The following is a 22,505-nucleotide window of genomic DNA, read 5'->3' on the forward strand; positions in this document are numbered from 1 at the left end:
CTGCCTCTCCTGATGAACATATCCGCCGCTGGAGAGAAGAGACGACTGCCCCTTGTCCTTGGAGTGCACTCAGCTGCTAGGGAGTGATGCTGCCGCTGGGGAGGTGGGACAGGTTCCTCCACTCCCGCAATTGGGGTCTGTCGCCGGGGAGAGGAATCGGCTTCCACATCTCCTGGATGCTCCAACTGCCGCTGGAGAGATGTGCCTGCTGTACAATCTCCCAGACACTCACTCAGCCGCTGGAAAGTGATGCCGCCTGCATCCCCTCCCTGGTGCTCCGGCTGCTGCTGGGGAGATGGGCCGGCTGCCGCATCTCAATGGATCCTTGTATCCGTTGCAGGTGCCAGAGCTTCAAGCTGGCGCTAAGGGATCTGTTGTGTCGGCCTGTCGCTGGGGATGGAGGACAGGTTCCTTCTCTCCCGGACTTGTGAGCTGCCGCTGGGGGGATGAGCCAGCTGTGCTTTCTCCCAGGCCCTTACTCAGCCACTGGAGAGTGATTCTGCCTGGAGCGCCAGCTGCTGGGGAGTGAGGCAGCCAAATCTACCTTGATCCCTGTAGCCATTGCAGGTGCAGGGCAGAGGTCAGCAGGATGCTGAAGTCCCCACCTTTCGGAGAATAGTGACTTTCCGACCTCAACTCCTGCTGGCATACAGCCCAATACAATGCTCAGTATTGGTCGCTGGGTTAGTTTGTTTTTTTTCTCCACCAGCCGCTTCAGTTGGGATACTTCTCTAAGGTGGGATGCCAGCTCACCCAGCTCCCAGAAGCGCTGTTCTAGGGTGGGCATGAACTTGCCTCGGCAGCTATACCAATTTTCCATGGCATCTTCCCATGGCTCTAATTCTTCTTGAATCAGCCCTCCTCGTATCTCCAAGGAGACCTCGACTTGCCTCTCAAAGTCCCATAACGGAGCTTCCTACTTGTAATCTTCGGCTGCCCGCATCGCTGTCCTCCGCAGATCTGGGTCCCAAGTGAAGTCCCTGTCCATCTCACTCACCGTACTTCCAGACTGCCCCTCCAGATGGGATGGATCCATAGATTGCCAACCTTCAGACTGTTGTGGAACTTCTCCACTACCCATTCCTGACACCGGCTCATTTCCTCTGCCATAGCTGCCGCTGATTGTGGTGCACCTCCACAATCAGCATGCCTGTTAGTGGTGGTTCAGCCACCCCTGACACCAGATGTGACGGGACTCCCTGTACCCCGACGGAGTACACCCACCAGACATTGCTTTCTTCTGCGCATAGCCACTAGGAACACCCGGGACACGATCGCCCCACAGTTATTAACGTACATGGTACCATAACAGCGAAATATGGCGTATTAAAACATCAGAAAGGAGTTTGCTGCCAGGTTTTACGACCCAGCTCATTAGGAGTGTCGTAAACTACATCGACTACGCCAACCCACCCCATGTGACACCAAATAGGCATCTCTCAGAGACAAAGGCAGAATATTCCGGTTAGAATCAGAACCTGGGAGAAACAATTAGAATTCTCTGTAGAATGTGTCTGTAGATTATCACAGATTATTTTTCCTTAATACAGGTCACTCAAAGCATTTCCCCAACTTCACAGATGGCTTCTCATAATAAATAGTCGGGAGCTTCTGTGGACAAAGCCCTTGGTACGTATTTAATTATCCTGAGACTGCAATGTTTTCCAGAACGAAAGGCATTGGTTACAGTATGTGTGATGTACGTAATCAGTTATACATCCCACATACAGCAGGGTTTCGCCAACATGCAAAATGTCTGAACGTCCTGGAAAAAATGTTTCTGAGCTAAAGATTACTGGTGCAAACCCCCCTCTAGCAGGTCACTGACCTGGGCTTTGCACTTAATGGCTTTAAATACAAAAATACCATAAAGGCAGTAATTCCAGAATACTGTGATGGTTAAATATTTGGTCCCATCCCCAGGTCACCGCTGCAGTGTGTGGGACGTAGCAGTCACGTCCAGCGGGGGTCCCGCGAGAATTTCAGTATCGTCCACATCCAACTACTGCAGCGGAATCCAGTTTAAAGAAAACACTACAGATGGTTGCAGTAAAGGAGCAGTACTGTTCAGGTTTCATCCGAGTCTAAATCAAATTCTTCCTGTGCAAGAAAAAAAGAAAAGCCAAGAGATACATTTACACGGACATTCCGGTGTCTGAGAGCCTTAGGGGAAAGCTGCAGCTTCTCATTTTTCACAAGCGGTAAATATATCACGTGTCAGGAGATGCTGAACACATCAAAAGAATCGTCCAGCCATTGCATAGCATGTAATGTGTGCAGAATCCCCCTAAATGCAATTGCCTCTTTCCTTTCCTGCAGGTTCCTGGATGGGGTCTCTAATGAGTCCTTCTCATGCAGAAATGGAGCCACGGAGGGAGGATTGTGCTAAAGTATCCACAAAAAGTAAGTGGCGGCATTTATTTCTTTATTAACAGCTTCATTTGTGTTAAAAACAGTAGGAGATTTTCTCAGTGTGTCTTCAGGGGAGTTCTATTTAAAAGCTGTTATTCTTGTTCTATTATATGCAGTGTCCCGGCTCCCTGAGCGTCGTACTCCAACGTACCGTCTGATTTCTGCGCCTCCGTCTCTCCTGTGGACTCTTCTTTCTCGAGGAACTTGGTCAGGTCACTGAAGATCGGGTAGAAATCAAAGGAGACGAAGCCGAGGACCTGGAGAACAGAGAAAAAGGATCAGGTGAAACTCTTGAGCAGTTTTAGTCGTTGCGTTAGACTGTGCCGGTTCTCAGTGTTACCTTTTCTCCTTTCTTGCATTTTCCATATGATGGCATCTCTGGTGTTATAATAGCCTCTTACCTGCTCTATCGTTTTGCTCCATATTTATAGGTTTGTGCTTTCAGGTATAGAGCGCAATCCCATCAGACCGCGAGGCAGCGAAGTCACTACGTGGCATGAAGCAAGGAGGTTCATCCATCCCACGCCACGGGTCTCCCGCTGTACCTGCAATTATATGCATGAGACTGAAAGAAATGACACGTGAATTGCGGGGTATGTATAGTGCTGTAGGGTCCTCTATCTACAGTTTGGGACAGTCTATTTCAGCATGATCATGGTGTACTTATGCCGGGAGTAGGGGGATATATTAATACCTAGAATTGGGGTAGTTGGCTTAGAACACAGCATAGAAGCTGCAGCTTTGACGCATACAATATTGAACAGAGTATAAGAGCGGGTAACATTAAATTGGGAATATATTGGTAAATAAATATATTATATAATATTGGAAATCTATTACATTATATTTTTTATTAAATTAGGAATATATTACATTATATCGGTTCATATATTGGTAAAATATTATATTTGAATTATTTGAATATTATATTTGAAATCTAATACATTATATTGGTTAATATATTAATAAATATATTAGGAATGTATTATATTGGAAATCTATTACATTACATTTTATTGGTTAATATATTGGTGTGTTATATTTTACTTTCTATCTTTCTGCTCCAGTAAGCCCTTATCTCCTATATCTGCCCTCTTACTGCCTCGTGCACTTTCACAGTATTTAACACTCTCTATTACAGTGGAGGGCTGGCAGCCTAAGGCCTGGGGGGCAAGTCTAGTCAAGTAGCCCATTGCGCCACCAAAGCGGCTGCAAACGACATTGAAAGCGGCCGCCGTGCGGCAGTCACTCCACTGGCGCCTAATGAAATTAAAGTGGCCTGCGTGCACGCACCGCATGCCTCAGCTCTTCATCACACCCCTTTTAAGACGTGGGAAGAGGAGCTGAGGAATGGCCGTGGGGTCTGACAGCCGCATGATGCAGGGGCGTACCTACAGTATTTGGCACCTGTGGCAGACCCTGTATGTGGCACCCCCCCCCACACACACACACACACACTTTAAAACTGCATAGTTTCTATGGTTAGGCAAACATTGACAGGGGTACAGCAAAATTGTTATCATTATATACTTAGGGATTACGCAGCACCACCGTCAATGTGTGCCTATACATTGAGCCAGACACTGACAACCCCTATCACTATATACTAAGCCAAACATTGATGTGGTGTAGGCTTACCACTTTAGTGACTGGCATAGTATATAGTAGGGATGCACCGAAATGAAAATTCTGGACTGAAACTAAAAATTCAGCATTCACTTGGCCAAAACTGAAAAAAAAATAAAAAAAACAACTTTAAAATACTTTATTAAAAGTAACACCAAAATTAGACAAAAAAATCAACAACAATATTAACATATATATATATATATACACATTATATATATATATATATATATATATATATATATATATATATATATATATATATACATACACATATATATATATACACATATATATATATATCAACAACAATCACAATCCTATCATGCTCTATTACAGTGGAGGGCTGGCAGCCTAAGGCCTGGCGGGGCAAGTCTAGTCAAGTAGCCCATTGCGCCACCAAAGCGGCTGCGAACGACATTGAAAGCGGCCGCCGTGCGGCAGTCACTCCACTGGCGCCTAATGAAATTAAAGCGGCTGCGTGCACGCACCGTGCCGCCCAATGGCCATGCCTCAGCTCTTCATCCCACCCCTTTTAAGACGTGGGACGAAGAGCTGAGGCATGGCCACTGGGCCTGACTGCCGCACGACACAGGGGCGTACCTAGAGTATTTGGCATCTGTGGCAGATCCTGTATGTGGCACCCCCATACACTTTAAAACTCCATAGTTTCTATGGTTAGGCAAACATTGACAGGGGTACAGCATAATTGTTATCATTATATACTTAGGGATTACGCGGTACCACCGTCAATGAGTGCCTATACATTGAGCCAGACACTGAGAATACTGCAGTACAACCCCTATCACTATATACTAAGCCAAACATTGATGTGGTGTAGGCCTACCACTTCAGTGTCTGGCTTAGTATATAGTAGGGATGCATCGAAATGAATATGCAGCATTCACTTGGCCAAAACCGGAAAAAAAAACCAAAAAACTTTAAAATGCTACATTAAAAGTAGCACACCAAAATTAGACAAAAAAAAAACAATAACAATATTAAAATAAATTATATATATATATATATATATATATATATATATATATATATATATATATATAACAGCAATCACAATCCTATCATTCCCAGGTTCTAGCATGTGCTGGCTGACTTAGCATGATAGGAGTGTGATTGCTGTTTGCAATCATATATATATATATATATATATATATATATATATATATATATATATATATTAATAGTGTTATTGAATTTTCCTGTCCAATTTTGGTGTGTAATATAATAATAATAATAATAATAATAATAATAATATTATAAAAGTGTTGTTAACACACCAAAGTTGTACAAAAAAAAATAACTGATAACAGCAATCACACTCCTATCATGCCTAGGCAGCCAGTACATGCTGGAATCTGGGCATGATAAGAATGTGATTACAGCCTCCTTATGCCATGCTATCCCCCCACACTTACACATCCATGCAACCCTTCAGCATAACACCCATCACTCTCACACACTTACTAATCCGCTATTTTCCTACCTTTCCTCTGTCACTGTCACTTTTCCTCCTCCTCTTGGTTCTTCCTCTTCTTCTGTGTCCTGTCCTTCCGGTGCAGAGAGCATGGAAGACGGTAGGCAAGGCTTCAGTGTTGTGCGCCGGGATTTGACATCAAGTCCCGACGCACAGCCACAGTTGCCGCACGCATCGTTTTTGGAGGCGTGCCAGCACCCCTCAGTGAGCGGCATCCCGGGCAGACCGCCCCCGCCAGGTACGCTACCGGCACGACGCCCAGTCACGGTCGCAGACGCTTAGTTTTGAACTTTGCGGCTGCCTTGAATATTCGTCTGCCGGCCCGGATTCAGGGTGGCCTGGGGGGCAATTGCCCCCCGGCCCAGCCCGCCCCTGCCTGCAATAAACTCCTCCATATTTTTTTCCTGCCCTCCTGCTCCTCTGTTGTTCAAATATAAAGACAGTTAATCACCTGATCTACCTTTTACTCCCAATTAAACCATTCCAAATATTTTCCCTCTCCACCCTCACAGCTACCCCAGTACCTCAACACTAAACCTTTATATGTGAAACCTACCTGTATTTGCTCTGCTACTCCTGTCCCCCACATAGTCTTCCCTAACTCAAACTCAACCAACATGCGCAACCTAACCAATTGTATTCCTATTATCTCCAACCATAAACTCCCTCCCGTCTTTAACTGTGCCCTATGGAATCCCCGCTCGGTACACCACAAACTCGCTTGTATACTTGAGCTTTTTCTCTCCCATGATTTTAACCTCCTAGCACTAACTGAAACCTGGATGCCCTCCCATGACACTACCTCCTCTGCTGCACTCTGCTTCGGAGGATTACACTTCAGCCACACTCCTAGGCCTGATGGCAAAAATGGTTGTGGTGTAGACATCCTTCTGTCACCTCACTGCACCTTCCAGCATATACCAAGCCCTCCCTCCCTCTCATTCTGTTCCTTTGAGGTTCACACAATCCGTCTTTTCTCTCCGCTCTCTCCTTTTCTTCCAACCTGCGGCACCTTTTTTCTACCTTCGACTCCCTTCTCTGTCCCTCCATACCCACACAAACCTCTCTCACTGCCCAAGATCTTGTTACCCACTTCAAAGACATGATTGAGACTATTAGACAAGACCTCTCTTCCTTACACCACCCACCGCCACTCTCTCCACTCATCCCATACTAACTGCCTTTTCCCTACAACCGAAGAAGAGAGAGCCACTCTTCTTTCTTCCTCTCAACCAACAACCTGTCCCCTTGACCACATCCCATCACACCTCAAAAAGTCTCTATGTCAATCACTTACCCACCTATCTTTCTCTATCATCTGGAACTGTACCATCAGCCTTCAAGCATGCGCTAATCACACCCATTCTAAAAAATCCTTCCTCAGATCTCGTCTGTGTGACTAACTACCGCCCTATCTCTCTGCTACCCTTTACCTCTAAGCTGGTTGAACAGATTGTGTACATCCTCTCCTCTAATTCCCTCCTTGACCGCCTACAGTCTGTTTTCAAACCCCTTCACTCTACTGAAGCAAAAGTCTCCAATGACTTGCTCTCTGCCAAAGCAAAAGGTCACTTCTCCATTCTAATACTACTGGATCTCTCTGCTGCTTTTGATACTGTTGATCACCACCTTCTTCTTCACTCGCTTGCTTCTATAGGCATTCGAGATGCAGCTCTCTCCTGGATCTCCTCATATCTGTCTAAACGTTCCTTCTCTGTCAGCTTCTCTGGCAAGACTTCATTACCCCTTCCACTCTCGGTTGGCATCCCACAAGGTTCTGTCCTTGGCCCTCGGCTGTTCTTTATACTTCATCTCTTCATCAACTCATTTGGCCTCCAGTATCATCTGATCTCTCTCCATCTCTCATGTCCAGTATTACCAATTGCTTGTCTATTTCTTCATGGATGTCACAACGCTACCTAAACTTAATCTTTCTAAAACAGAACTCATTATCTTCGCTCCTTCCTTCGTATTTTGCATAAACCTTCTTTACTGTTAACCTCCAGCAGCAAAACAGTTAACAGAGAGTACAAGAAAACAACCAATCAGAACACAGGAAACAGTCCATAAAAGCCTTCACATCTGGAAACTCCACCTCTTTCTTTGCTGCTTAACCTTCAGGTGAGAACCTTCCATTTTATATATATGTATATTATTGCTTTAGTAGCGATTATTTGTGGTTGTCTTTTATTTTATTTACCATGGGTGTATAGTTTTAGTTTTTATCTCCCTTGTTTTTCTTAGTTATCTTTGGATTTATTTTGCACCTGTTTATATATCGTTTTTTGGTGTTTGCTAGGAGGTTTCATTTTTGCCCTCTTGGGGTTTTTCCTCCCTGTCTTACATAGTTTTTTCTTGCCTTTTCCATTACCCATTCATTTTTCCTCTGCTGTTCCGTGGCCACGTGATACTCCTTGTGCGTCCACCTCCGTTGTCTCCTTCTCTGCGCGCTGTTTTTGTTTTTTTTTTTCCTTCCCTGCCCTCACGATTTCTGTTTCCCGAGGGGTTTGCTGTGGGCCATTTTCTCGAGCCTTTTTCGGCTCGTGCCCGTCGCCCTTCACCGTGATGTGCCCCATTTTTCTTCCTTTTGGTTGGGGTCTTGGTCTGCCTCATGGTGTTTTTTCCCTCGTTAGGTTTTTCTTGAATATATTGTTACTATGAGTGAACCCCTTCTGTCTTGGCTGAGGATTAACTCCCTACTGCCTACTACCGAGGGTGAACCCCCTGCTGCCATTATATAGGGTGAGCCCCTGCTACCTACTGAGGTGGTCCCCTCCTCCCATGCCATTTGAATTTACGGGTGATCCCCGTTTTGTGCAGTATTAGGACATAATTATTACTCACTCCTGTTATTTTGTGTTCTTCCAAATAGACACATATAGGAGTAAGATGGCTGACGATTCCCAGAATCAAATCCCTGCCGCCATCCAGGCCTGGCTCCGCTCTGCCCTGGCTGCGTCACTCCCTGCCGCTCTTGAGGAGCTTCAATCTTCTCGCTCTGCTCAACCTCTCGCTTCTCCTACTGGAGTTGAGGATTCAGAAGCTGGCGGCTCTTCTTCTCCCGCGGGCACGGCAGCCTCATACAAGCGCATATGGAATGTCAGGAAAGGGTAAAGTCCCGCTAAAGAAGGTGCGCAGTACAGTTCTTCCTGTTGTCTTCCCAACTGAGGATCTCACTGAATATGAGATCCTGGATGAGTACTGCGCGGGCTCCTCAGGTTTAGCCTCCTCCCTTGTCCCCTAACCGCCCAAGACCTCGCTCAACCCGTTCAACGCACCTGACCAGCCTTTAGAGGTGACAGATGACTTCGGCACTCTGGTGTTCGATCCCAGAGCCCTGCACCACCCCCGCTCATCAGAGTGGACACATTCGGCCCATATTGCAGAATTTTTTAGATTTTGGCTTTGTCGTTCCCTGGATAAGGAGGTTCATCAATGGCTCCGTTCAGTGTGTCCTCAACCCAACATCCAGGATAAAGTTTTGAATACCCCTGAGTTCAATCAGACTTTTGTTACGTTCCTCACCAAGAACGGCAAAGACTCTCGTAAGGGCAACTCTTGGATGTTTCGGGCCCCTTGACACAAGTTTTCCAGATGGCGTACGAGGCCATAGCCGACGACTCCCTCTTGGATCCTCATTTGGTCCGTGACTGGACTCAGAGGGCTCTATGTCTGTTGGGCAACGCCAATTGCGCTATCTCTACGGAGCTACGCAAGGCAGCTTTATTCAAACTGGATGCCAAGCTGGCAGAGTTAGCACCCAAGGAATCAAGTGCGGATGCCAAAGGTTTATTTTTCGTCGAAAAGTTTATTAAAGACCTCAGTCAACACGCCAACATGTTCACGTCACCAAGGCCCAGACCAACATGAGAGGGGTCTTCCATACGGGGAACCATTTTTCCACCAGAGCTGATCAGCCTCATTTGGCGCTAGACCCTGATTTCCAGACTCTTCCACCACCTACCGGTCCCAGTTCCGGTTCCCATTTCCTAGAGGCGGATCCACCCGAGGAAGATCAGCCTCAGGTAAGGCTCTTTTCTATTCTTCCCCATATCCCTATCGCGGGTCGCCTCGCCCATTTTTTCCATGTCTGGTCGTGCCTTACGTCGGATCCCTGGGTACTTCAAACCGTAGAGGGTTTCCGTCTGGAGTTTCTTTCCTCTCCTCATCAACGCTTTCCCCCTCCACTTCCCAGGTTATCTCGAGACACTGCGTCCCTAGTTCGTTCCGAGCTCTCTTCTCTGTTAGAAAAAGGTTCCGTAGAAAGGGTTGAGTCCCCCCCTCGGTTTCTCAGCAACATTTTCTTGGTGCGCATGAAATAGGGGGAGTTCCGTCCAGTCATCAACCTCCGGACGCTCAATCGGTACGTTGTGTACCGACATTTCAAGAAGGAGGGTATCCATCTCCTCCCAGATCTTCTCCGGGAGAACGATGGGTTCTCGCATCTCAACCTCAAGGACGCATACCTCACGGTTCCCGTTCATTGCGACGATCGGGGGTTTCTGCAATTTTGCTAGCAAGGCCATCTCTGGCAATTCACTTGCCTCCCTTTCATCCTCAGCTCCGCTCCATGGTGCTTCACCAAACTAATGAAGCCGGTCATGGATTTTCTTCCGGCGTGCGGTATCCGCTCCATCATTTACTTGGACGACATCCTCCTCAGGATGGCTCAGGATGTCGAGTTCCAACGCCACGATACCTACCTCACGGTTCTCCTTCTTCAGGACTTGGGCTTCGTTATCAACGAGGCCAAGTCGGTCTTGGTCCCGACAGAACATTCAATTCCTAGGTTTCACGGTGGATTTGGTGGCGTCAGTCCTCAGATTGCCTTGCGAGAAGGTTCTGGTAATAAAGAAGGAGAGTCGAAAGTTACTTTGTTGTGGGCTGGTCTCTCTCAGAAACCTGGCCAGGGTGATAGGCCTTCTCTCTGCGTCCATTCAGGCTCTCTTCCCGGGCCCGCTCCACTACAGGGCCCTCCAGCGTATAAAGACGCGGCAACTCCGCAAGTCGGCCTCCTACGACTCCATGATCTCCTTGTGTAAGGTAAATATTTGACGGTATGCAAGCCTGGGTCAGGGTATCCAAAAATACAGCAAAGTCCGTTAAACAAGCAGGGGTCACAACGAATAATAGCTCAGCAAAATACAGGAACACTCAGAGAGAAAATATACCAAGTGCCCAGCAGCAGGAGCAGCCCCCTCCTTCCTCAAGCAGAGAAAAAGGAGGCGGGGAACGTGCACGCCGGCTAGTTGCAGCGTTGACGGAGGACCGACCCGCGGGTATTCAGGTGAGTGGCTGCAAAGGTTTAGGACGATCAGGATGTCCGAAGTGATAAGCACAAACCAAAGCAGGAGCATGCACATCTCTCGCCAGTTCCCATGACCTATCCACTGCCTCATAGCTTTTCCAGTGAATGAGATACTGTAATTGCCCTTTATGGATTCAGGAATCCAATACCTCCTCCACCTCATATTCTTCTGCGCCGTCCAAAATAACAGGTTCCGGGGCGGTAATCTGTCGTCCCGAAAATCAATTTTCAACCCATGGCTTTAATAAAGATCCGTGAAACACTGTGTGGATTTTCATGGTGTGTGGGAGACGTAACTTGATGGCTAATGGGGAGATAATTTCGCAGACGGAATAAGGACCCACAAATCTTGGTCCTAGCTTCTTCGTAGGCCCGGATACCTTGAGATGTCTAGTGGATAGCCATACTTTTTTTCCTAACATACAGTGGCAGTACGATGGGTACTGTTCTTTTCTCGGGACAAGATGAATCTAAAGATAAAAAAAACAATTAAGTGCCCCGGAACCCCTCCTCCTTACCCATAAAACCGGGGCCGAACCGGAGGTAGACAGTTCTTTTCTTGTCCCTTTCAGGGACGGACAGGGTGTATCGTCGGTCCGGACAGTAGTTCGGCATCTCTTCGGCTGGTGAGGCGCACGGGTTGCTGCCTGGGGGGTCTTCGTTGCCTCCGATTGCTCCCCGGGTAGTGAGCAGAGAGAGGTCTTCCCTCCGTAGTGGTCTGCGTTACGGAGGATGTAACGGTTTCTTCCTTTCTGGACAAGGAAGTGGGAGCATGCGCAGTTTGGTGGAACGCACGCCTGAGTGTCGTTGCGTTCCACTGAAGATCCGATTGCGCTACTGAGCATGCGCGAATCGGATCTTCCGGAGGGCGGCAATTTTAAAATTGCATTTAAGCGCTTTGCCTGTCTGACTGCTGGAGCTTTCGTCAGTACAGTGCAGCCGTGTCACCAGCCCCCCCACACGGTTCAGAGGAGGTTAGGCTAAGATATTTTCTTTATCTTGGCTCTTTCCTATCCTCTGCCTGATGGCTGCAGGAAAAAAGTGTGCAACACCTGCTCTGCTGAACAGCTTGCTTCTGAGAAGCGCAAAGACCTTCAATCTTTCCTTGGGTGGTTCCAGGAAAATTTGGTGCAAACTTTTGAGGCATTTCAATTTTCGGCAGCTCAATCTCAGGAGAAAGTCAAGTTGGATTCCACGCACAAGCGCAAGAGATCCAGGTCTTCCTCTCATTCAGACCTTTCCTCGGGTGAGGTCTCCCGGTCCTCTAGTTCATCAAGTGATAGTTCGGAGGAAGAGATGGTTTTCCCCTCCCAGGATCTCCGTAAGTTCACCAAGGAGGTGACTCGTATGCTCCTAGTAGGTGATGTGGGGAAGGTTAAAGGTTTTCCTGTACTCCCTAAAGTGGATGACCTTATCGCCAGGGAATGGAAGCACCCTGGAAAAAGAGCCTTCATTTCTAAACGCTTTAAGCAGTTGTTCAGGCTTCAGGGAGAATATTCTTGGGAGGATCCCCCCAAGGTGGACATACAAGTGGCCCAGCTCTCCAAAAAGACTACTGTCCCTATCGGTGAAGTGTCCGGGCTCAAAGACCCTATGGACAGGAGAGCGGAGACTTCATGCAGGCGTGTGTTCCAGGCGGCAGGAGCTCAATGTAAGGTGGCGGTGTCTAGTGCTGCAGTGGCTAGGGCCCAGCACATGTGGCTTCAACTTTTGCAAGATCGTCTTGCGGATGATGCTGATTCTGAGATTAATAGACTGTTGAAGAATTTAAAGCTTTCCAACGATTTTTTTGTGGATTCAGCCAAGAACATGGCCTTGTCGTCTGTGTCACGCAGAGCCCTTTGGTTATGGTCCTGGACGGCGGATTCTGCTTCTAAATCTGCGCTTTGTGACTTACCTTTAGAGAGTAAGAAGTTGTTTGGTGCTCCGTCGGATACGAAAAGAGCTTTGCCTCAGGATAGAAGGCCAAGGTGGAACCGCAGATATCCTTATAGGAACCCGAGACCTGTTTTCCAATCCTCCAGATCTCAGAATTTTTGTGGGCCATTTGGAGTTAAAAAATTCCAAGATCGGCCGAAAAAGCAGGATAAAAGAAAGTTCTGACTGCAAGGTGGGAGGACGCCTACGACACTTCAGCCTATCCTGGGAACAGACCACACAAAATCTGTGGGTTTGTCAGATTATTTCGGAGGGTTACAGGATAGAGTTCATTCGGCCTCCGGTCCGCCAGTTCCTGATTTCATCCTACCCCTTGGTAAGAAAAAATTGGACTCTTTTTTACGAAAGCATGAAGCTTCTGGGAAAAGCAGTTATAGAGAAGGTTCCTGTTCACCAAAGATTTCAAGGAGTCTATTCCCGGTTGTTTCTGGTACAAAAGCCGGATGGCTCCCTGCGTCCGGTTCTAGACCTAAAGTCAGTAAACCGCTGTATCACCTACCAGCATTTCCGGATGGAGAGTATCACCTCAGTCACTCAGGTGCTAAAGGAGGGAGATTTGATGGTCACCTTAGACCTGAAAGACGCTTATCTTCATGTACCGATAGCCGAAGCGTCCAGAAAGTTTCTGAGGTTTGCTTTGCGCGTCAATCACAGGGTGCATCATTTCCAGTTCAAGGCCCTTCCATTCGGTCTGGCATCAGCCCCAAGGGTTTTTACAAAGACAAAGACCTTTCCACGACTATGAAGTTCCTGGAACTCCACGGCTGGTTAATCAACAAGAAAAAATCTTGCCTCATTCCCGCTTCCAGGACTCTTTTTCTGGGGTTTTTGGTGGACTCAATGTTTCTTTGCGTTTATCTTCCGCGTTCCAAGCGCCTCAAGATAAAACACGAGATCTCGTCGCTGCAAAGAAATCCGATTTGCTCTGTCAGGAAGGCTATGAGCGTTCTGGGTCTTCTTACCGCTGCCATCCCGGCGGTTCCTTGGGCAAGGTGTCAGCTTCGTCCCTTGCAATGGCAGATCCTCTCAAACTGGTCCAGGCAAGAAGAGGATCTTGAAACGTCCTTCACTATAAGTGGCCAGGTTCTCTCCCAGTTGAATTGGTGGAAGCAGTCGTCCCATCTCGCCAGAATTTGGATTATTATCACCACGGATGCCTCCGGCCGAGGATGGGGAAGCCCATTTGGGTTCCCTTTTTCGAAGAGGAGATTGGGCTCCAGTAGATGCTGTCCGCTCATCAAATTGGGGACGATGTCAAATTGTAGCAGTTCCTGATGCTTGTTACCGATGGAAACTATCAACGGAATTGTCTTTTGGGGGATAGGTCCCTACTTGAGGGTGCTGCCGTTGACCAGTTGGATATGAATAGGGCTTGATTTCAATTGTGTAGGAATCGCCCAGGTCTTGGCTAGATCCACATCCAAGAAACATCCACTTGCTCCTGAATCAATCATCGCAGAAAGGCGAATAGGCCCTTTAGTCCACTGCAAGAAAAGAGAGATGGATAAAGTCTTTTCTGGGTGAAAATATTCTTACCATCATAATGATTGTGACGGTTACAGCAGTCATTAACTGTATGTCCCGGTTTAATTCTGCGTCTGGATTTCTCTTCGGGTGTCAAATGGCCTCTTACAAGGCCAATCTGCATGGGTTCCTCGGTAGAAGCGGGTGCTCGTGAAGGTTGATACGGTGCCGGGAAGCGGCTGAAACCTGGAGTAAAGGACGTGGGACCCCGTTCAGCCTTTCTTTCTCTCAGGCGGTGGTCAATTTGGGTCGCCAAGTGGGTAAGGTCGTCCAAGGAGTTGGAATACCTACTCGTGCCAGCTCATCTGTAAGGGCGTCAGATAAATCCAGACGAAATTGATCCAGTAACACAGATTCGTTCCACGTGGTCTCTAGAGATATACGGCAAAATTCCGTGATATATTCCTCTACCGGATGGCGCCCTTGTTTGAGGGCCTGTAGATTAGTGGTAGAGGTGGAATTCTTAACGGATCTTCATACATAGAATCCAGTGCACGTCTAAAAGAAGCCCAAGAATCCAGAGCTGGACTCTGGGTATGCAGTAAATGATGAGCCCATAGTTGGGGTTCCTCCTGGAGTAGAGAAATGACAGTATTGGATCTTGACGTAATCAGAGACGGATGTACGTGGTTTCAGGTTGAACAGTATCTGGCAGGACGTAATAAAGGTGCGGTATCTCTTTCTGTCTCCCGCAAACTTGTCTGGGAGGACCACTTGGCCCCTTCCTGGGACAATGCAATAGGTGGATTCTCTGAAGCAGAAGGCGCCGTCTGTAGTTGTTGGAGCTGTTGGTGGAGCTGGATTTGGCTCGACTGAAGGTCTTGGACGGTCTGAGTTAATGAAGACACCTGCTGGGTGAGAGCAGACATGGTGTCCAATAAGCTTGCGGGCTCAATGTGTGACTTGGTATAATGTAAGGTAAATATTTGGCGGAGTCCAGTATGCAAGCCATGGTCAGGGTATCCAGAAATAAATCAAAGTTCGTTAAAAAAGCAGGGGTCACAAAAAATAATAGCTTAGGAACACTCAGAGAGAAAATATACCAAGTGCCCAGGCTGGTGACGTCATCGGGAGCATGCGCGGGCCCTCTGCTTCCTGGAGGAAGGAGGCGGGGATCGCGCGTGCCAGCTAGTTGCAGCGTGGATGTGGTGGAGGACCGACCCGCGGGTATTCAGGTAAGTGGCTGCGGGTCGGTTATCGGCATGGTTGCTGACACCTTGTCAGACGAGGCTCGGTTAGAACTTCATAGGTGGTTGGTGCACATGGACGCGTGGAACGGCCGTGCCGTTTTCGGGTCATGCCCAGACTTTGGCTTAGATTCCAATGCAAGCCTGTGTGGTTGGGGGACAGTTTGCAGAGACGTGGCTATTGGGGGTCCCTGAAGCACGGAAGAACGCGTTCTCCATATAAATTGCTTGGAGCTTATCACCGGCTCCTTTGCTGTCCGCAGATTCATGAAGGCGTCACCCATTGTTCTCTGGTGCTGCGCGTGGACAATGTCTCCGCCGTCCGTTACATCAACAGGCTTAGGGGGCTCGAGATCCAGGCTTCTCACGGGGCTCAGCGAGGAGCTCTACCAGTACTGCCTGGACAATCATTTGTCCATTCGAGCGAAATACCTTCCCGGCAAGGAAAATATTGTGGCAGATTGGTTCTCCCGGCATTGGAGGGACGCGAGCGACAGGGGAGGGCTGGCAGCCTAAGGCCTGGGGGGCAAGTCTAGTCAACTGGCCCATTGCACCATCAAAGCAGCTGCGAGCGACATTGAAAGTGGCCGTCGTGCGGCAGTCACTCCACCAGCGCCTAATGAAATTAAAGTGGCCGGCGTGCTCACACCGCATGCCTCAGCTCTTCATCACACTCCTTTTAAGACGTGGGAAGAGGAGCTGAGGCATGGCCGTGGGGTCTGACAGCCGCATGATGCAGGGGCGTACCTAGAGTATTTGGCACCTGTGGCAGACCCTGTATGTGGCAAACCCCCCCCACACACACACACTTTAAAACTGCATAGTTTCTATGGTTAGGCAAACATTGACAGGGGTACAGCAAAATTGTTATCATTATATACTTAGGGATTAAGCAGCGCCACCGTCAATGTGTGCCTATACATTGAGCCAGACACTGACAACCCCTATCACTATATACTAAGCCAAACATTGATGTGGTGTAGGCTTACCACTTTAGTGACTGGCATAGTATATAGTAGGGATGCACCGAAATGAAAAATCTGGACTGAAACTAAAAATTCAGCAAAACTGAAAAAAAACTAAAAAAAAAAACTTTGAAATACTTTATTAAAAGTAACACCAAAATTAGACAAAAAAAAATCAACAACAATATTTTTATATGTGTATATATATATATATATATACATATATATAACAACAATCACAATCCTATCATGCCCAGGTTCTAGCATGTGCTGGCTGACTTAGCATGATAGGAGTGTGATTGCTGTTTGCAATTATATATATATATATATATATATATATATTAATACTGTCATTGAATTATTCTGTCCAATAAAAGTGTTAACACACTGAAGTTGGACCAAAAAATAATTTATAACAGCAATCACACTCCTATCATGCCTAGGCAGCCACTACATGCTGGAATCTGGGCATGAAAGGAATGTGATTACGGACTCCCTATGCCAAGCTACCCCCCAACACTTACACATCCATGCTATCTGAAACCCTCATTCACAAACATTCAGCATACCACCCATCACTCTCACACACTTACATTAAGCATAACACCCATCACTCTCACACACTTACATTTGGCATAACACCCATCACTCTCAGACACTTACATTCAGCATAACACCCATCACTCTCACACACTTACATTCAGCATAACACCCATCACTCTCACACACTTACTAATCCACTCTCTCCTACCTTTTCTTCTTTCACTCTCACTTTTCCTCCTCTTCTTCTTCTTCCTGTCCTGTGCACTGAGCGCGGAAGACGGTGGGCGTGGCTTCAGTGTTGTGCGCCGGGATTTGACATCAAGTCCTGGCGCACAGCCACAGTTGCTGCGCGCATCGTTTCTGAAGGCGTGCCGGCATGGTGGCACCCCTCAGATGAGCGGCAGCCGGGGCAGACCGCCCCCCTCCCCCGCCAGGTACGCATGACGGCCGCATTCAATCCTGCTCGCGGCCACTTAGTTTTTAACTTTGTGGCCGCAGCCGCATTGAATGCTCGTCTGCCGGTCTGCCGGTCGTCCGTCCGGCCCACCGGCCCAGATTTAGGGCGGCCTGGGGGGCAATTGCCTTTGGGGCTCACTCTGTCCGGGGTGCAGCTGTTCCCTTTCGAATATTTTGTCGGCAGCAGATTGGTCCCGGGAATCTACATTTCGGATCTTTTAATTTTGGCCTCCGGCTCACGCTGCATTGGCTCTGATGGGGGGGGGGCGTTAAAACTGCAAAATACTGTCTTGCTATAAAATTAGGGATTAATCTAGCCTTGGTGCATTATTAATCAAAATTTTATTAGACAGGAGGAGAGTATTTTACCTCCCTTACTGCCGTGAACCAACCCCCCCCATTTGCCTGGGATAGGACCATCTTGGGGACTGGGATTGCCTTCTGTTGAACTCAAGTCACGATCGGTTTATGATTTTCCTGGTACTGTCTCAACGTTTTGTCTTTTCAGGTCATCCTCCTGTTGTCTAACATCTCGGCATTGCGGTGGTTTCCGGTGTATTGTCTACATTTTTTTTTTCTCAATTCGGCTAATTTGCAAAGAAAAATGGAGGCGTTTCCAGATGTGAAGGCTTTTATGGACTGTTTCCTGTGTTCTGATTGGCTGTTAACAGTTTTGCTGCTGGAGGTTAACAGTAAAGAAGCAAAATACAAAGCCTTAATTTAGATTAAGACTGCACCAAGGCTAGATTAATCTCTAATTCTCTATCACCATTAACAACACGACTATCTCTCCTACTAACCAGGCCCGATGCCTTGGGGTCATCATTCAGTCCCTCACCAGATCCTGCAGCTTGCACCTAAAAAACATCTCTCGCATCTGCCCATTCCTCACCCAGGAATCCACAAAAACTCTGGTTCATTCACTTATCATTTCCCGTCTTGACAACTACAACACTCTTCTGGTGGGCATTCCACTGTCTCGACTCTGCTCTACAGTCTGTCCTAAATGCTGCTGCTAGGCTACTCTGTGAAACCCTCCACTGGCTCCCTATTACCTTTAGAATTAAATTTAAAATCCTAGCACTAACTTACAGGGCCCTCCATAAAACTGCACCTCCATACATTTCTGCCCTCATAAGCAAATACTCTCCTACTGGATCCTTACGTTCTTCCCATGGGCTAAGGCTCTCCTCCTCACTTAACACCTCTTCCTTTTGCCGTCTACAAGATTTCACTCGGGCTGCCCCATATCTCTGGAATCTACTCCCACCGAACCTTCAGCTTTCACCCTCCCTCCCGACATTCAAGAAACATCTCAAAACCCACTTCTTCAGAGAAGCCGCACCACCTTAGCTGCTGGAACCTCCTTGCCACTGATACAACCACCACACTACCTCTCACCCTTTCTCTGTGCCTTATGTTTGTCACCCCATTCCCTCAAGATTGTAAGCTTGCGAGTCGGGCTCTCTCCACCTAATGTATCGGTTTGTCTTAGTCTGTCAATTCTTGTCTTGTCATACCCCTTGAACATATGTATTGTATTAAGCGCTGCGTAAACTGTTGGCGCTGTATAAATAAAATAGAATAAATATATTTTATTAGTTAAAAGATTAGTTAATTTATTGGTGAATATATTAGGAAATTAATTTGGGAATATATTATATATCGGTTAATATATTGGTAAATGTATTATATTTTATTAGTTAAAATATTAATTTATTGGTTATATATTGTATTCTCTTGGGAATATATTATATTATATTGCTAAATATATTTGTAAATGGTCCGTTACTTTACATCCGTGTCACGGCCATCTTGAGTGTGGCGTGCACGTAACCACCCTTTATAAGGGGAGATAATTTCCGCCGGGCGCCTATAGAGGGCGTGAAGAGGAAGCAGAGGACGACGCATTAACGATGGACCCGAATCTGCCTCTTGTCTGCAGTGGTCGAGGCAGCTGCGAGGTGGCTGGAGGTCTACCCCTTCTTCACAGCGGCTGTGCGTTAGAAGTGGGGGTCTCCACCTTCTACATGGGTAGGGAACAATTATTTAATATATTGGTGAATATATTATATTCTATTTAAAACCCTCAGTAACCCTTGGACTTTGCCTTCTGATGGTAGTGGCGGTATCCCATAGTGCCAATTCCTCAGTACGCCTGTCTGTTTGATTTCCTGTTCCTAACCTGGCTTGTTTCTTCGTTATTCCGGATTTCTGGTACCCTGACCTCGGTTAGTTCTATGACATTCCTGCTCTCTGGCACCCTGACCTTGCACCCTTTTCTGTGGTCCGCCTGATATCTGTGTCTCCACCTACACTGTGCGTGACATATATATATATATATATTATAACAATAAAATAATTAATATGTTCTTCTATATGACCTCCACTAATTTATCAATAGGTTCTTACGTCACCTATTTATAACCACGTCAATTCTTTAGAAGCAGAACATATTTAGTTTTCGCAAATTATCTGGTGTCATTGCATCTTTTAAGGGTGTAGAACATTCTAAGCTCCTAGGAAAGAGGGATGTCAGGGAAGAGAATATATCCCCAAGACCCAGGGCACCACTCCCAACTGCCCCATTTACAGTAGATATCATTGAAATCATATCCTGGCACTCCATGACTTATATGTACTGTAAATAGGCCAGTTGGGTAGATCTTCCTTGTAACCAGAGCCCTGATTGCACAAAAGGGCAATCTGTGTCCGGGGTTTGTGGCAGGGAGATTGCCGCCTCGTAGGCCAGGATGTCACTGGGAACTGGCCTTCATAGACAGGGGCAGTTGTATAAAACATGAGGAGGAGTAGTTTGTAATGCATCTGTCGGATACCTTGTTTGAAGCTACGCACTTCAGTAGCTGTTTGAAATCAGATCAGGCAGCCATCTTCGAAAGCTGTGCCTTCATCTGTCTTGAGTATTTTGAGAGTTTTTACTCCAAGAGCAATGTAGATCCAGTTTGGTCCTTTCCACACGAAAAACATACTGGGTTTGAAATGCATAAAGAAGCCATTGGGGGTCTATTCACTAATGGAGGGCTGTGACTTTAAGGCTTTCATTTCTTGATGGAGGAACCCAACAGTTTAGGTCAGTTGTCATAATTAGTGAAGTCATAAAGAGGGAACCATAACTCCGTGGTAAATAAATCCAAAATCTCCTTTATAGGGGGATTCCCTCCCCACCACCCAAGGTGCCGGTTCTTACGAGTATCAAAGTGAAAACACCCCCAGATTCACTACCAGCCCCCTGATCCCCTTATCGCTCTACCATAACCGTGAGCACAACTTCACTCCCTGAAACCCTTCCTATGTCACTAAACACACTTTCTATCAGTCTGGGCTGGAGAAGGGGGTTTGGAGAGTAAGTGTCTTCTGTGTGTTCTATGAAGGTCTAATTACTTATACATTCTCCTCCTTGGCAGGAAAGGAACTTGGCGCTAAACAGCCTTTTAAACTTTAAATCTACTAACGATATATCAGGTCACTTTTCTCAGTGGAGATCTGTATGTTTGTAGCCCTTGTAACCCACCGATAAGATCTGCATCGTGTTTAATAAACAGATACATTATAGTTTTTTGGAGTTTTTAATTAAAATGTTCCAAGTACAACGATAATTATTTCAAGAATAATACAATACAAGAAGGGGTGACAATGGTTCCGTTGGTAGAATTTGTGAAACCTCTCCACACGGGACAATAATACAGTTCATAATTTGTGCAGAAAACCCTGAAATACAAAGCGCCAGCAGCGAGAGTTAAAGACGCCGCGTCGCCCGCCGCAGGTATACACAGTGCTTTTTATTATAGTACCTGACGCATTGCTGGGAGTTTCCGCTCGGCTGAGCGCTGTGGAACCCCCGATCAGCCTGATGGGTGGGATGACTTTAAAGAAAGCCCTGCATATTTTATTTAATGTGAGTAGCTTGAAATGTATGCCCTAATTGAAATAGACATGATACAGGGGAAGCCTGCCAGGGTTGGCCCTGTATCATGCCTATGTAATGTCTGTACCTGGAAAACCTATTTATGCTTAATATTGCAATTATCTAGTAGTCTTTCAAGAAACCTACATGACATATGCATGGTGCAGGGTTAATTCAGCCATTCTTGTCGAGGTTGGCCCTGTTTCATGCACATTTCAAGCTGGTTTAATTAAACACTGGGGTTTATTCAATTAAGGGACATTTGTGCTTTTTAGCTTAATTCACTAGCCCTGTATAATAAATAAGTCAATGCGCAGGGAGAATGAAGAAGTCTCACTGACTTAAGTATGAAGGTCTGGCCCTGTGTAATGTGTAATTAAGTGAAGAAGCTGAAACCACAGCTCTCATCACCTCTCCCTTTAGTGGCTAGACCCATGTGTTCCGTGTTTTACATATGTATGAGGGAGAAGTCTACCAGTGCCAACCCTTCATCATGCATAGTGAAAGAAGTCACATGGATTTTATGAAAGCATTTTATAAGCATAATGCAAGGCTAGCCTCAACAAGAATGGCTGAACCAGCCCTGCATTAGGCATATTTAATGCAGCTTTCCTGGTTATGATTCATGCAGGAGCATCTCAGTAGGGCTGGCCCTGCACCATGATTAGTAAAATTGACAAGATGGCATTCAGGAAAGCCATGTTTAATATGCATGATCCAAGGCCAACCCTGGCAAGCTTCCCCTGCATCATGCATATTTAACATGGCTTTCCTGAATGCTGCCTTGTCAGTTTAACCAACCATGGTGCAGGGCCAACCCTACTGAGCGGATCCTGCATAATAAATCAATAAGCAGAAATGGGGGTAAAGAAGACCCTCAACCCCATAAAGTGTTACTCCTGCCATGTGTATGTTTAACAAACATTTTCTTTTAAAGGGAACACTCGGTGATGCGGGGGGCTCATACTTGCTACGTTTAGTGTCAACTCAGCGACTTGAAGCACTTCATCTTATAGCAGACAGAAGAGAACGGGTTTTATTCTCTGAACCATAACTATCAGGTATGAGAAAAGATCACTTAAAACATGTCGCCAACTTTACATAATACCTGGTGCAGGGTTTCTAT

This window comes from Spea bombifrons, chromosome 9 (assembly GCF_027358695.1).
Source record: "Spea bombifrons isolate aSpeBom1 chromosome 9, aSpeBom1.2.pri, whole genome shotgun sequence".
NCBI classification, from domain to species: domain Eukaryota; kingdom Metazoa; phylum Chordata; class Amphibia; order Anura; family Pelobatidae; genus Spea; species Spea bombifrons.